This window comes from Schistosoma mansoni, assembly GCF_000237925.1.
Source record: "Schistosoma mansoni, WGS project CABG00000000 data, supercontig 0097, strain Puerto Rico, whole genome shotgun sequence".
NCBI lineage: Eukaryota > Metazoa > Platyhelminthes > Trematoda > Strigeidida > Schistosomatidae > Schistosoma > Schistosoma mansoni.
This window is the reverse complement of record NW_017386031.1, coordinates 951,025-966,668: the sequence shown is the minus strand read 5'-3', so window position 1 is coordinate 966,668 and position 15,644 is coordinate 951,025. Positions and strand designations below refer to the sequence as shown.

At 39.7% G+C, this 15,644-nt stretch overlaps 1 non-coding gene across 1 annotated transcript; it reads right to left on the bottom strand.

The window, feature by feature from the left end:
• Positions 1-1,804: 1,804 nt before the first annotated feature.
• On the bottom strand, positions 1,805-1,876 carry Smp_tRNA_00895_Pseudo_CGA.1.1. The gene has a single exon. It is a non-coding gene (tRNA).
• Between the last annotated feature and the right edge of the window lie 13,768 nt (positions 1,877-15,644).

The window sequence follows — 15,644 nt, the reverse complement described above, 5'->3', positions numbered from 1 at the left end:
CTATCTTTAAACTTACTTTGCATTTTGTGGTGTTGTAGACTTTAATGGAACTTCTTTTGAACAAATATCTTCTAGTTCTCTTTTACTTTCATCTGTTTGCATCGTATTGAATTGCTTTCTATATTCATTGTAGAAGTTTCTAAATTTTAAAGTTCATAAGTAGAAGGTTGTATTTAAACATTTTAGCATCATAGTCATGCAAATGAAAAGAAAGAATACATTTGATTTCGTGGGATATATATTTGATCAAATTCTAAGTCATTTCTTTCTTATCTCTTACACACGAACAAATACAGATGAAGACAAAAAATGTAGCACCAGCCTGTGCATCAATAGGCCTCAACATTCACAAAGCGAAAAGCAAGATTCTCAAATACAACATGGAGAATGCCAAGCCAATCACACTTGATGGAGAAACTCTGGAAGAAGTGGAAACATTCATGTGCAAGGGAAGCATCATTGATGAACAAGAAAGATCTGATGCAGATGTAAAGGCGAGGATTAACAAAGCAAGGACTGCGTTTATACAATTGAAGAACATATGGAACTCAAAGCAACTGTCAACTAACTTCAAAGTGAGAATCTTCAATACGAACGTCAAGACAGTTCTACTGTATGGAGCTGAAACGTGGAGAACTACTACATCCATCGTCGAGGAGATACAAATATTTATAAACAGTTGTCTATAGAAGATACTCAATATCCGTTGGCCGGATACCATCAGCAACAGTCTTTCATGGGAGAGGACAAACCAGATTCCATCTGAAGAGGAAATGAGGAAAAGACATTGGAAGTGAATCGGACATACATTAAGGAAATCATCAAACTGCATCACGAGGCAAGCCCTAACTTAGAATTCTGATGAGAAGCGGAAAAGTGGAAGGTCAAAGAACACATTACACTGGGAAATAGAAGCAGATATGAAAAGGATGAATAACAACGGGAGAGAGTTGGAAAGAATTGCCCAGGACAGGGTTGGATAGATAAAACTGGTGTGCGGTCGATGCTCTTCCACGAGGGGTAACAGACGTAAGTAAGCAATTTATTTCTTGTGCACAATTAATCAAACGATTTTTTAGTAAAAGGGAAAGTATCAAATCTACTCCCCTAAGACAATCTCAATCACACGACATCAAAATACATTAATCCTCAGTTGTCTAATGTATTTCTTATGATTATCAAAGTCAAACGTCTGAATTTAATTATAGTAAGTATCTTTAATAATCTGAAATCATTCTCTAGCACCAAAACTCAATCATACAAAAGATTAATACATTGTTGTCAGAATGATAAACAATAGTACATATCATACTTTATATAAATGATTTACAGATATCGTCATAATACAGTTTTTTTTTTTTTTTTTAAAAGAGTCTATTGTTTTATTGACATATATTTGATTAATGTTTATTTATGATCAAATGCATATGCAACCGCAGGTTTTTTCAAGTAAAACTTAGCCAGGTTTCATTTCCACATATCCATACAAATTCACTCATATCCACTATGCTTTTGTTTTTATTTTATCTCAATTTTTTAAGTGTAGTTAAGATACTGTGATGACGATTTCAAGAGTAATACTTTATTCATATAGGTTTGATTTAATAACGTCTGAACTGATGTTTCGCTATTTGGAAATCATTTTCTAGTACAGACAGTTTATAGAAAGTTATCAGACAAAGGTATTATATATAGAGTTGAGATCATGAGTCAATTGAAGCTAGACCACCATGGAAAACCTGGAAACACTGGACGGCCGTTTCGTCCTATTATGGGACCCCTCAGCAGTGCGCATCCACGAACCCACTCTCGCGGGATTCGAACCCAGGACCTACCAGTTTCGAGCCGAAGCCCTTAACCGATAGACCACTGAGCTGGCATCCAAGTTATCAGACAAAGGTATTATATACTTACTTATCCAACAAACACGTTAGTTAGCATTTGATGCCAATAGCTTAAAAAATAGACGTTGTCTTGGTATTATTTGTAATAAATTTCATGAATAGAAAAGTATGAATATCAGGGGTTATTTTTTCTTGTTGTTATTCTTATGGTTTACATTAAGAGTGAGGATTTAAGGAGATATGTCGTGTTAAATATGAGTTAGACGCACCTGTCCAAGACATTCCATTATTTGCAATCATAGCAAGGTACCGTAAATGGAATTATCAGTTACTTTTAACGATTATTAGACATTATTTGACATGTGTTCCCTTTGAAGTTAGATCAGATTGCAGCTAAATGCTGATCAGAAGTGACATTACAGATGCATTACATAATAAATATACTTATCTCTGCTCCAAAAGCATGACAAGAGTAGATGACTGACATGGTTGGATGTCCAAAAATAATGATATTACCAAGTGCTGAAATGATTATACTAAATAGAAAATCAAGTGCTAAAATGGTAAACATTTAGTGCTTATATCTTACTCTATAACAAACAAACAAACTCGCTATGAACGTAAATTCTCTGTTTGACTTCATATATTCTACGTAGGGTAACCGCGTTTGGTCTACAGAAATAATAAAAACTCAAATCATAGTTAAGTTGGTCGAATTTATTTCATGACCTAACTTGACAGTGCAGACTTCAAGACGATAGATAAAAAGAGGTCAATGAACCAACTATTTTCAATCAAAACATGACAGTGTAGCTGTAAATAATTCTCCAAAATCAATAGCTCATTAAGTGTTCGACATTGGATGCTGACCATGTTGTTTAAGTGGACTTGTTTAACTGAAGGCTTTCGGTCATGCATCCGCACCAGATCACGTTTCAACACGGCGTGGGACACAGCTCCTACGTTTCATTAGCCAGCTTATAGAAAAGGTCCACGATATATTGGTAACGAATCAAATATATCTTTCCTGCCTCTTCTCGTCTGACTTCTGATTTCTATCTGACTGGGAACGATCGAATATAGAAGGTGCTACTGGTAGCTAGTTGTAAAACTAGAACATCCGTTGCATCATCATTGGTGAGACCGACGTGATCTGGTACACCAAGTCAATATACTGTGAGTCTGTTCCATTTTGGAATATTATTATTCATTGTTATTTTTTATTTGAATTTTATATATTGTGATATACTTTTTTTCGCGAATTTTTTTTCTCGGATATATTTTAATTAGACATTTTTCGTTATCTATATTACTATGACGGAACACTCTCCTAAGGTTCTTAAGTTTAAGTCTATTCCCCCTATTTCGATTCAGTTAACGCCATTTTGGCCCGACAATATCGAGTCCTGGTTCTGCTATGCATAAGCCGATTTTTGCATGCACGGAATCACGGACTCGCGCACACGTTTCCTCGCGGTAGTTAAGGCGTTACCGCGCGAGTTTAACAGGTACGTAACACCTAGTATGTTTACTAGTGATGTTCCCGAACCTTACGAAACGCTTAAACTATCGATTTTAAAACGCGGAGACCTAACTGATCGACAACGGTTAGACCAACTCCTTAACAATATCGACTTGCAACAGGGTTCTGAGACAGACATGTTGCTTAGAATGAGAGAAGTCATTGGCCAACGAACTTTCGATGATGGCCTATTTAGACAACTTTTCTTGTCTAAACTCCCTCAACAGGTGCAGGCAGTGCTTGTTTCATTTCAAAACAATGCCATAGATGAACTAGCTGCATCTGCCGATCGAATCTTGGAAATCACCAAATTTTCTAAGGCCGAGGTTTTTTCCATCAAAGAAAAACCCCAATCGACCTCGACTGACATGGCCGAACTATGTCACACGCTTACAAAATATCTTAGAGTTCGTAATGACCGTAGTCGGTCAAAATCCTCACGTAGGAGCGTTTCACGTAAGAGATCTGTCTCTCGACTGCGAGAGACAGACAACCCCGACTGGTGCTGGTATCACAATCAGTACGGTAAATCCTCTAGAAATTGCAGGAAACCCTGCAATTATCCGACCCCAAAATCGAGTGACACGAAAAACAGTTCGGGAAACTTCCCAGCCGGCACGCGTTAACGGCGAACACAGCCGCCTCTTATATGTCACGGATGTGACTACGAAAGTTCGCTACCTCGTCGACACTGGCGCAGAAGTTAGCGTTCTTCCAGCAAATCCCGACGACAGACTTCGCGAGTCTGTTTTAAGTTTACAGGCGGCAAACGGAAAGTCGATCGCTACTTACAGTAAAAGGTACGTCTACCTTAACGTGGGTTTACGCAAACCCATCCACTGGATCTTCGTTGTTGCAGATGTTTCTATGCCAATCATTGGTATAGACCTGTTACAACACCACAATCTACTCATCGACACACGCTCACGAAGGTTAATAGGCGGAAACATTAAGTTATCCGTTTGCGTAACTCCTTGTTCTGGTTGCAGGTTATCCCCAGTCACGATTAAGCACACCATAGACCCCTTGTACCAATCAGTACTCGACAAATACCCCGGGATATACCAATCGCAATCGAAATTACCTTGTGTAACCAGCAATGCTACACATCACATCTCGACTACAGGACCACCTGTATTTTCGAAAGCTCGAAGACTCGCTCCCGAGAAGCTTAGGTTAGCTAAAAACGAATTCGACCACATGATGGACCTAGGGATAATTCGACCATCGAATAGTCCATGGGCATCCCCATTGCACATGGTCCCTAAAAAGGACAGCAATGATTGGCGGCCAACTGGTGATTATCGGCGTCTGAATACTAGAACCATTCCCGATCGTTACCCGCTGCCTCATATTCACGATTTGACAGCTACCTTGAAAGGTACAACTGTCTTTTCGAAAATCGACTTGGTTAAAGCTTATAACCAAATACCGATGGCACCTGACGACATTCCTAAAACAGCCATCATCACTCCCTTCGGTCTTTACGAATTCTTGCGAATGCCTTTTGGTTTAAGAAATGCAGCTCAAACCTTCCAAAGGTTTATCGACGATGTCTTCCGAGGTCTCAACTTCGTACATGCGTGTGTTGATGACTGTCTAATAGCAAGTCCGGACAGAGAATCGCATCTCAAGCATCTGGACATTGTTTTCGATCGACTCCAAAGGCATGGCATTACTGCCAACATTCAGAAATGCCAAATCGGAACTAACTCCTTAGACTTCTTAGGACACACTATTGATGCCCAAGGCATCCGACCCCTTAGGAGCAAAGTGGTGGTCATTCTGGATTACCCAGAACCGACCACGATCAAGCACTTACGAACTTTTAACGGACTTGTAAGTTTCTATAGACGGTTCATACCCAAATGCGCATCCCTCATGGAACCGTTAACCGATCAGCTTCGTGGAAATGCAAAATCAATTAGTTTAGACGACACAGCCCGTAAAGCATTCTCCACAGTTAAGGAACACATCACTAAAGCAACCCTGCTTGCTCATCAGGACACTCAAGCGCCCATTAGTATCGCCGTAGACGCATCCGACTCAGCAATCGGAGCAGTCTTACAACAATGGGTTAACAACTCGTGGCAACCTTTAGGATTTTTCTCCAGACGGTTGCTAGACGCGGAATCTAGGTACAGCACGTTCGGTAGGGAACTCCTAGCTATGTATTGTGCTGTACGGCATTCTCAACATTCCATCGAAGGAAGAGAATTCACGCTTTTTACCGATCACAAACCTCTTACCTTCTCTTTAAGTTCATCTTCAGATAAGTACTCACCGCGAGAGTCTCGACAACTCGACTACATTTCTCAGTTTACTTCAGACATACAACACATTTCTGGAGCTAACAATGTAGTCGCAGACGCCTTGTCTCGAGTAAGTTCCTTGAACAGTTTCCAAGGAATCGACCTTCTTAAACTCGCTCAGCTTTAAAAAGAAGACATTGATCTTCAGCATGAGTTATCCTCGACAACTCTTAAACTAAGTATTAAGCAGATGGGAACAGGTAAGGAGACCTTACTCTGTGACACATCTACAGGTAGGGATCGTCCAATAGTACCAAAACATTATCGACGCAACGTCTTCAATACGTTGCACAATCTTTCTCATCCAGGTGCTCGTGTGACAGTCAAACTTATAGCCGAACGCTTTTGTTGGCCTGGCATGAATAAAGACGTGAGGGAGTGGGCACGCTCCTGTGTAAGCTGTCAGAAATCTAAGGTCATAGGACACAACAAATGTCCCTTAGGCTCTTTCAAAACCCCTGACGCTCGTTTCGACCACGTCCATCTAGATTTGGTAGGACCCTTACCCGACTCGAACGGATACTCATATCTCCTAACATGCGTAGACCGTTTTACTCGATGGCCAGAAGCAGTACCGATTAAGGACATTACTGCTGAAACCGTGGCCCGCGCTTTCGTCGAACGATGGGTAGCAAATTTCGGCTACCCTTCAACCATCACTACAGACCGCGGACGCCAGTTCGAATCTGGACTTTTCCATTGTCTGACCACACTATTAGGAATCACGCGCTTCCGGACAACCGCCTGCCACCCACAAGCAAACGGGTTGGTAGAACGTTTTCATCGACAACTAAAAGCTTCATTATCAGCTTCACACGTTTCACAGTGGACAGACGCTCTTCCACTCGTCTTGCTAGGTATCCGCAATGCAGTGAAAGCTGACATTGGATACACGGCATCTCAACTCGTTTACGGAACGACACTCCGACTCCCAGGAGAATTCGTGGATCCTTCAGCTTCTTCATTGAACATGGATCTAAACTCTTACACGAGTAGGCTTACAAACGCTATGCGTTCAGTTAAACCTGCTCACACTCGACCTCAATCAACTGATGTTTTCGTTCAACCCGAATTACGACATAGTACACACGTCTTCGTTCGTCGAGACTCACATCGACGACCCCTCGAATCAGCATACGAAGGACCCTTTAAAGTTCTTCAACGCGAACTTAAGTACTATGTAGTCGATAAGAACGGTACGAACAATAGCATCAGTATCGACCGACTCAAAGCAGCGTACTTAGAAGGAAACCCTAGCTACGTCGATTTTCCTTCGGTACAAGCAAACGACACAGCTACTTCACTCGTAGTACCCTACACGACAGCCGACACACAACTTGATACTTCGTCAACGTCGATAGATAAACCTAAAACAACGCGTTCTGGAAGACGAGTAAGATTTCCAGAACATCTTAACGAATATTGCACGTAGGACATAAGCTTTATCTTGAATTACCCTTTCATAGTTTATTATAAACATTTTTTTTAATATGCTCATTTTGTTTATTTATATAAAAAAACAAAAAAAACAAAACATTTTTATCTTTTTTTGAGCGTATATATATGTATTTTTATATATAAAAAAAAACCAAAAGAAAACCATTTTTTCCGATCGCTTTTACGCTTTTTGTAAGTGTATTAGTTTATTCTTTTTTTTCCCGCTCACCTTGTGTCCCTACACAAGTACGAGTGTATTTTTGACATGCACTCACACGTTCTATTTTTCCTCTTTTCCAGGACGGCTGGAAGAGAACGACGACGTTTCGCAAGGACTTGGAATTTTTCATTGTACTATATTTCTTTATTGCTATGTTGTACATTTTGGTCCCATAGTTTAAGGAAAGACGACCAGACTCTGCTAAACGAAGCAAGCTATCAGAAGAGTGTTTACCAACGACAAACTCGTTGGGTTTAAACTTCTGGCTGGTCACGTCTTAGGGGCATCACTACCTCACTAGGGGGGAAGTGATCTGTAGCTGTAAATAATTCCCCAAAATCAATAGCTCATTAAGTGTTCGACATTGGATGCTGACCATGTTGTTTAAGTGGACTTGTTTAACTGAAGGCTTTCGGTCATGCATCCGCACCAGATCACGTTTCAACACGGCGTGGGACACAGCTCCTACGTTTCATTAGCCAGCTTATAGAAAAGGTCCACGATATATTGGTAACGAATCAAATATATCTTTCCTGCCTCTTCTCGTCTGACTTCTGATTTCTATCTGACTGGGAACGATCGAATATAGAAGGTGCTACTGGTAGCTAGTTGTAAAACTAGAACATCCGTTGCATCATCAACAGCATCCATAAGCACGAAAGGTACAAGCAAGTATACAGATACGTACCCACTAGCATACACACGTGTATAAAGCGCCCTTATAATTACACGTAAGCAATTAAACGAACCAAAATAACAAAATTCTGGAAAAAAGAAAGACTAGGATAATTCATTTGTCCAAAGTTTATGACAAATCACGTATTCTCGTGATCACAGAGATTTGCTACAGACATTCAAATACAACTGTCCTGTAGACGATTTGTAGCTCTGATTATACCTACTGTATCCTCAGGATAAGACCGTACTCATGGCACGTAAAGTCACTCGACAAAATGGAAGGTAAGCTACAAAAAAGGAGTTATTACCTGATATATTTATCGACTTCAATCATCTCCGATGGTGACCATAGGCAATTGTTTAGTAAATCCAGGACTGACTCTACACAAACTGAAAATTCAGAGGGTGTTGATTTGTTTAAAATATCCCCATATGACAGACAATAATTGCATCCATAAACATAGTTTACCCTTGTGATAACCTTCAGTAAATTAGACTACTAAAATAGTCAAAAAACCTCAGTCTTTGTTCGCCACAGTGTGAAAACACTCAAAAAACTGGAAGAGGTGCCAGCACAGGAATAACTTTCATCTACTTTGATGCTGACAACTTTCGGAGTAAGTGAAATCTGTTCGAAATACTTGCTCTGTAAAATGTTAGTCACTCAAATGTGGTTACTAAATAGCCAAAATGATCTGACGCATTCTCCTGAAACATTAGTTGCAAAGCATTTTCGAGTTCTTTCAAAATATTGTTGTTAGAAAAATACTCAATAGCTTTTGTCTTTATATCCATATTTTTTAAAACAGCGCTGTTACATTGCCAGTTGGTGATGATTGGCTTCAGACATAATGAGTAAGTTCAAACAAGCGACATCTGATGAGCAAATAACACAGCTTTTCTTTCTCTAGACGTAAAATCATATTTTATACGTTTTGTATTATTTTATGAGTTCTACTTTCACGTACTTTTGAATTTTCTGTCAACATACCTGGGAAAAGAATTTTGAATAACCCACACCGTTGTGTCTTATCTCTTTGTCACGGGCCTGTATAGGTCGATTAACTTCTATTTTCTCTCTTATTTTTACTTTGGTACGGTTTCAAGTATATGGTTATGTTCGATGAATGGTGGTCTAGTCACTCGGCAGCGCTATTTGCAGTCAGTTTGGAAGTTATTTATGGACTTGTATATCTTTTAGTGCGAGTGAGTGAACCTGTCTTAAAAGACTAGTGATTCCTGATACCTGCAGCCATCAAATCAGGAGGTTGGTCGTTTGAAATTATAAAAATAATAAAGTGATAACTCGAGAGCTAAACGTTACTTAACTGTCGATTCATACAGTGGAAGAATAGGCGTAAGAAAAAAACGGGAAAGAGGGATGATAATAAGCTAGTCAGGAGGTAGTTATTGATGTGTAATAATGATAACAGTTTGTAGCGGTGAATTAATTCCCAAAATAAATATTTCTTGAAGTCTTCAACAATTGATACTGGCCGCATTAGTCTTAATGAACTCACTTGACTAAAGGCTCTCAGCCATGCATCCGCATCCGATCACGAGTGGGTGCACTGTGCTCAACTTCTACTACAACCACTGGCCAGATTAGATCAGCCACTTCTCGATATATCGATAAATTATCAAATATAACTTTGAACATCCACACCTCTATCTTCTGTTTTCACTGGATTAGCATGTTTCGATTACAGAAAGTGTCGTTAAACTCCAAATACTTGTGGCATCTCTAGTGATAAGGTCGATGTGATTCGGTATACTCGTTCGTAAACTGTGAGTCTGTTCCATTTTGAATAATTATGCGTCATTTCTTTACTTTGCTTCCAGTATATTTTGATATATTTTCTGTGTTCTGGGATATTTTTCTTCTCCTCGTTCTTTTCTATACCTTATATTCATCATGACAGATATCTAAGTTACTTAAGATTAAAACTCTTACTCTACCCTTATTCCAGTTAATGCCATTCTGGCCCGGCAACATTGAAGCCTGGTTCTGGTACACAGAAGCTGACTTCCATGTGCACGGCTTAACCGATCCACGTGCACGATTCCTCACAGTAGTGAAGGCACTACCGCGCGAATTCAATAGGTACGGCACGCCTAGTATGTTTACTAGTGACGTTTTGGAACCTTATGAAACTCTCAAAAGGTATATTCATAAGCGCGAATATCTAACCAATCGACAAAGGTTATGTCAACTCCTCAATAACATCTATCTACAACATGACTCAGCAACAAATATGTTGTTACGAATAAGAGGGTCATTGGTCAACGCACCTTCAAAAATGGCCTGTTTAGACAAGTTTTCTTGTCTAAGCTTCCTAAACGGGTACAGTTAGTGCTTGCCTCATTTCAAAACAACGCTTTAGATTAGCTTACTGAATCACAAGACCGAATTGTAAAGATCACGAAAATGTCAGGCACCGAAGTGATTTCAGTTGAAGGAAAGCATCAAGCGACACGAAATGACGTTACGGAACTTTGTCATACTCTGCCATGTTACCTTTGTATTTGTCATGACCGTAAGCAATCACAAACTCTTCGAGTAAGTTTTTCACGAAAACGATCTGTCTCTAGATCACGAGAGATAAGTAATCCTGATTGGTGCTGGTATCATAATCAATACGGAAAATCCTCCCGAAATTGTAGAAAACCTCAGAATTTTCTGAACTCTAAAACAGACCGACGTGAAAAACCTCGGTGAAAAAACTTTCCAGTTGGCACACATTTACACCAACCATAGCCAGCAAACATATCTTCCGTTTATACATCATAGATTTGACTACAAAAGTGTGCTATCTCGTTGGCACCAGAGCAGAATTCAGCTTTCTTCCAGCGAATCCTATCGACCGGCTGAAAAAAGCAGTTTTCAACTTACAGGCGACAAATTGGAAACCGATCTCCACATGCAGTATGAGATATGTGTGTCTTGATGTGGGCTTACGCGAAACCATCCACTGGATCTTCGTTGTTGCAGATGTTTCTATGCCAATTATTGGTATAGACCTCCTACAACACCGTAATCTACTCGTCGACACGCATAAACGGGGCTAATAAATGAAAACACTAATTTATCTGTTTGTGCAACTTCTTTTTCCGGTTATAGATTATCCCCAGTCACAGTAAAACACACGATCGATCCATACTACCAACAAATACTCAATAAATATCCTGAGATATACATTTCGCAATCGACATTGCCATGTGTAAGCAGCAATGTTGCACATCATATCATGACTACAGAATCACCTGTATTCCCGAAAGCGCGATGACTAGCTCCCGAAAAGCTGAGATTGGATAGAAACAAATAAGAACAAGTGATAGACTTCGGATTGATTCGGCCATCAGGCAGCCCATGAGCATCTCCCTTGCATGTGGTCCCTAAAAACGACAGCAACGACTGGCACCCAACTGGTGACTATCGATTATTGAATGCGAAAACAATTTCTGATCCTTACCGTTGCCCCAAATTCACGATTTGACAGCTATTTTGAAGGGTACAACTCTCTTTTCGAAAATCGACTTGGTTAAAGCATATAACCGAATTCCCATGACTTCTGACGACATCCCTAAAACCAATATCATCATTCCTTTCGGTCTCTATGAGTTTTTAAGCATGCCTTTCGGTTTAAGAAATGCTGCTCAGACCTTCCGAAAGTTCATAGGTGACGTTTTCCGAGGTCTCAGCTTCGTACAAGCGCATGTTGATGACTGCTTCATTGCAAGTCCAGACAGATAATCTCATCTCCAGCATCGGGGCCTTGTTTTCGAACGACTTCAAAGGCTTGGCATTACCATAAACATTCGGAAATGCCGAATAGAAACTGACTCCTTAGATTTCCTCGGACACACAATTGGTGCTCAAGGTATCCGGTCCCTGAAAAGCAAAGAGACAACCATTCTGGTCTACCCAGAACCGACCATGATCAAGCAATTATGTAAGTTAAAAGGCTTGTTATGTTTACATCGACGGTCCATACCGAATAGGGCGTCTCTTATGGTACCGATCAACTTTGTGGAAATACGAAATCTATTAATTCGAACAATATCGCGAAAAAAATATTCATCATAGTTAAGGAACTTATCGCCGAAGCAACACTGCTTGCACACCAGGACACCCAAGCATCCCACTAGTATTGCAGTTGAAGAACCCGACTCGGCAATCGCATGAGTCTTAACACAATGAGTAAACCACACCTGACAACCTTTCATAGACACCGAACCGAGGTATGGTACTTTCAGTAGGGAACTCACAGCTATGTATTGTGTTGTACGGCACTTTCAACACTCTGTCGAAAGCCAAAAATTCACTCTTTTCACCGACCGCAAACCACTTGTCTTGAAGCTCACCTTCAGAAAGTTTCCCCCCTTCGAAAGCCTCAACAACTGGACTACATTGTTTTATTTTGCTTTAGATATGCTACATATTTCTGGAGCGAAAAATGTAGTTGTAGATCCTTCGTCTCGTTCAACTGCTCGCCCACTGGATGTCTTGAGAAATGCGGAAGGAATAAGAATAAAAAACCTGGATTTAAGGCCCATCGTTCTCAAGGAATAAGAATTTCGCAGAAAAACTGAAGCTGTTTTGGCAAACGACATGGAAAATGTTGAAATTAAAAGAGCTCACACGATCAATTCAGGAACAGTAATACTTATCTTATGTCCAGTCCTGTTATACGGCTTGAATTAGATAAATCTGGTTAAATCAGTAGCATGGTTCAAAAGGTATGTGATCCATGTAGCCACTATGTGCTGTCATCATCAAGACATGACCTCAAATGCAGTCTGTCTAGCACATGGTGAATTAGATGTTGCCAAACGTAATGTATTGGTCTTGGTGTAAAGGAAAGAGTATAGGGGAGGTGCAAAAGCTTAATCTTCTGGAGGGAGGCCCATGACTGCTGATTATACTTTAGGTTTATGGGGGTTCAGTCATACTGTTTAAGTTTTGTGTTACTCATTGGTATGGAGAATTTAACTAGACCAGCCATGACTGGATGAATTTAGAGGTGTATTCACGTAGCTGTAAGGATTTTGGTGGCCGAAAAGAATGCACTGAAAATTCATCCGGAACATTTCAATGGACGATATTGTCATGTATTTGTTTCTTCTCTCCGTTTTGTATTTTGACCTTTAGTTCAGGTCTTTCCTAACAAAACTTTATGTTCGTCAGCCTTTCTCGTCTGAGCTTTCATTACGTCACTTTGGTGAAAGACTTACATTTCATTACTTATTTTTTCTGATGTATGTTGACAGACAATTGACAATAAGGTTGTGTTTGGCTAAGCTCACAGTCATGGGGGGATTCAGTGAATGACTGTGAACCATCGACTCCCTGTCTGGAAAGATTTATGTGATGCCTGAAGATAGATATCTGATCCCACGTTGTTCGGAATATCCTTATTGATCCCTTCTGTCGAACTAATGTTTGTTAACCATTCCTTTTGTTTTAAGCACGTAAGTTTGTGTTAGAAAAACTCTCGACCGTATAGCACAGGCTGTAATGTCCGAGGTGTTTTCTACTTTTGATATAATCTCCTCTGTTTCTCAAATTAGAAACGTTTAAATTGAGCACAGAGTTCGTGTTTTGATATAATTTGATTCGAGTCACTCGAAAACGCTTCGTACGCCATACAAATGAATGTAGTCCAGCCTAATTAGGTAGGTTTCGAATGGTCAGTTCTGCGTTCAAGGCAAGTACTGGTATTTCGGTCGTTACACTTCGTGTCATTCAAAACTCTCGACGCTCGTTTTGAACATGTTCGTCTTGATTTGGTAAGACCTTTATCAGATTTGAATGGATACTCCTACGTCTTAACGTATGTGCCATTTCACACGGTGGCCAGTAACAGTACCTATCAAAAAAATAACCGATGAAAAAATGACGCCTTTATTGATCGATGAATAGCAAGCTACTGATGTCTTCCAAATATTGATGCAAACTGTTGACGCCAGTTCGAATTCGGACTTTCCCATAATCTCACAACACTGCTATAAATCACAAGATTCCGAACAGCCGCCCACAAGCTAAGGGGCTAGAAGAACGATTACACCAACAGTCTCATTCTCAACTGCAAACATATCACCGTAGACTGACGCTCTCACTCGTGTTACTCGGTATTCATAATGGAGTGAAAACTGACGTTCGATATACGGCAGCTCCACTCCTTTATGGAACAACACCTTGACTTCCAGGAAAATTCGTGAATTCTTCATCTTCTTCAACGAATATGGACCTGGACTCATACACTAGCAGGTTTACTATTTCAATGCGCTCAGTTGAATATGTTTCTGCGCTGCCTCAGTCGAGTGATTTCTTCGCTTATCCTGCCTCTTTGACGAAGTACACACGTTCTCGTACATCGCGATTAATTATGACGATCACTGGAAATGGCATACCAACAACCCTTTCAACTCCTTCATGATAAACCTATATATTATGTCATCGTTAAAAACGAAACTAACGATAATCTCGTTTTTACTGTTTATTTTAGGAATGCATAAACATTTCATTTTCTTGTAAATTATTGTAAAAAGCCAAACAACATGGCTACCAACTACAGTTTTGCATATTTTGTGCCATACACATATCACTATAGTTTACTGTGGAAACCTCTATCTCCCTGTGTACGCTGGAGGTAACTAATACTTCGAAAAATGTCGATAAATACAATATTTGGATGACTGGAAACAGTTTATTAATATGTCTAGATTTCTCTCATTATCAACCCCAACATTTCTTTGCACAGGATAAAATGAGTTATAACTTAATTCGAAAGTTTCGATAACCCATCTACAGCGTCATTTGTGCTTATTGGACCTATTATCATAAAATTGAATGGTTTACTTCATTGCAAATAATAGGCCAATTATTCGTGCACTTGTTACAGAATAAAACACAATACTTTTATCAGCGTTGACCGTCTTAAAGCCGCGCATTCGGGAGACCCTACAAATGTTGACTTTACACCAGTACATTTGAACGACACGAGCCTCACACATACGATACTACTCTCGGTAATCAACAATAATGAAGACACTTCGCTGGTATACAACGACTGACTGAAAACAACGCGCTATGGAAGAAAGGTAAGGCTTCCAGAAACCTAAATTATTACTGTACGTAGGACAGTGTATAAAATTTTGTTTTACCTCTTTTGTTTATATTGTGTTATAACCAAAAATGTCTTTTTCTAGTATGTTCATATTTGTTTATACATGTTTTCAAAAAATTAATCCAAAAACACGATTGTGCAAAGTGCTTCACTGCGTTTCATGTTATCTATGTGTGTATACCAGTTTTTTTCTATTTTCGCACGTTTCGTGCCCATGCGAGTGTATTTCGACATGTACCTACAATTCCTGTTTTTTCTTTTTCAACACGGCTGTAAAATATAAAAACCGGAGAAGAATTTGACCAAAAAAACTGTCATCAAACATTTATTGTTACGTTGTACCCTATGGTCTCTTATATTGGGGAAATACAGTCAGATGCTGTTGACTATAGCAAGCCATCAAAAGAATGTTTACCAAAGACAAACCCGTTTGGGCTTAAAATTCTAGCTGGCCACGTCCTAGAACTATAATTAGCCCACTATTGATGCCCAATATTGGTG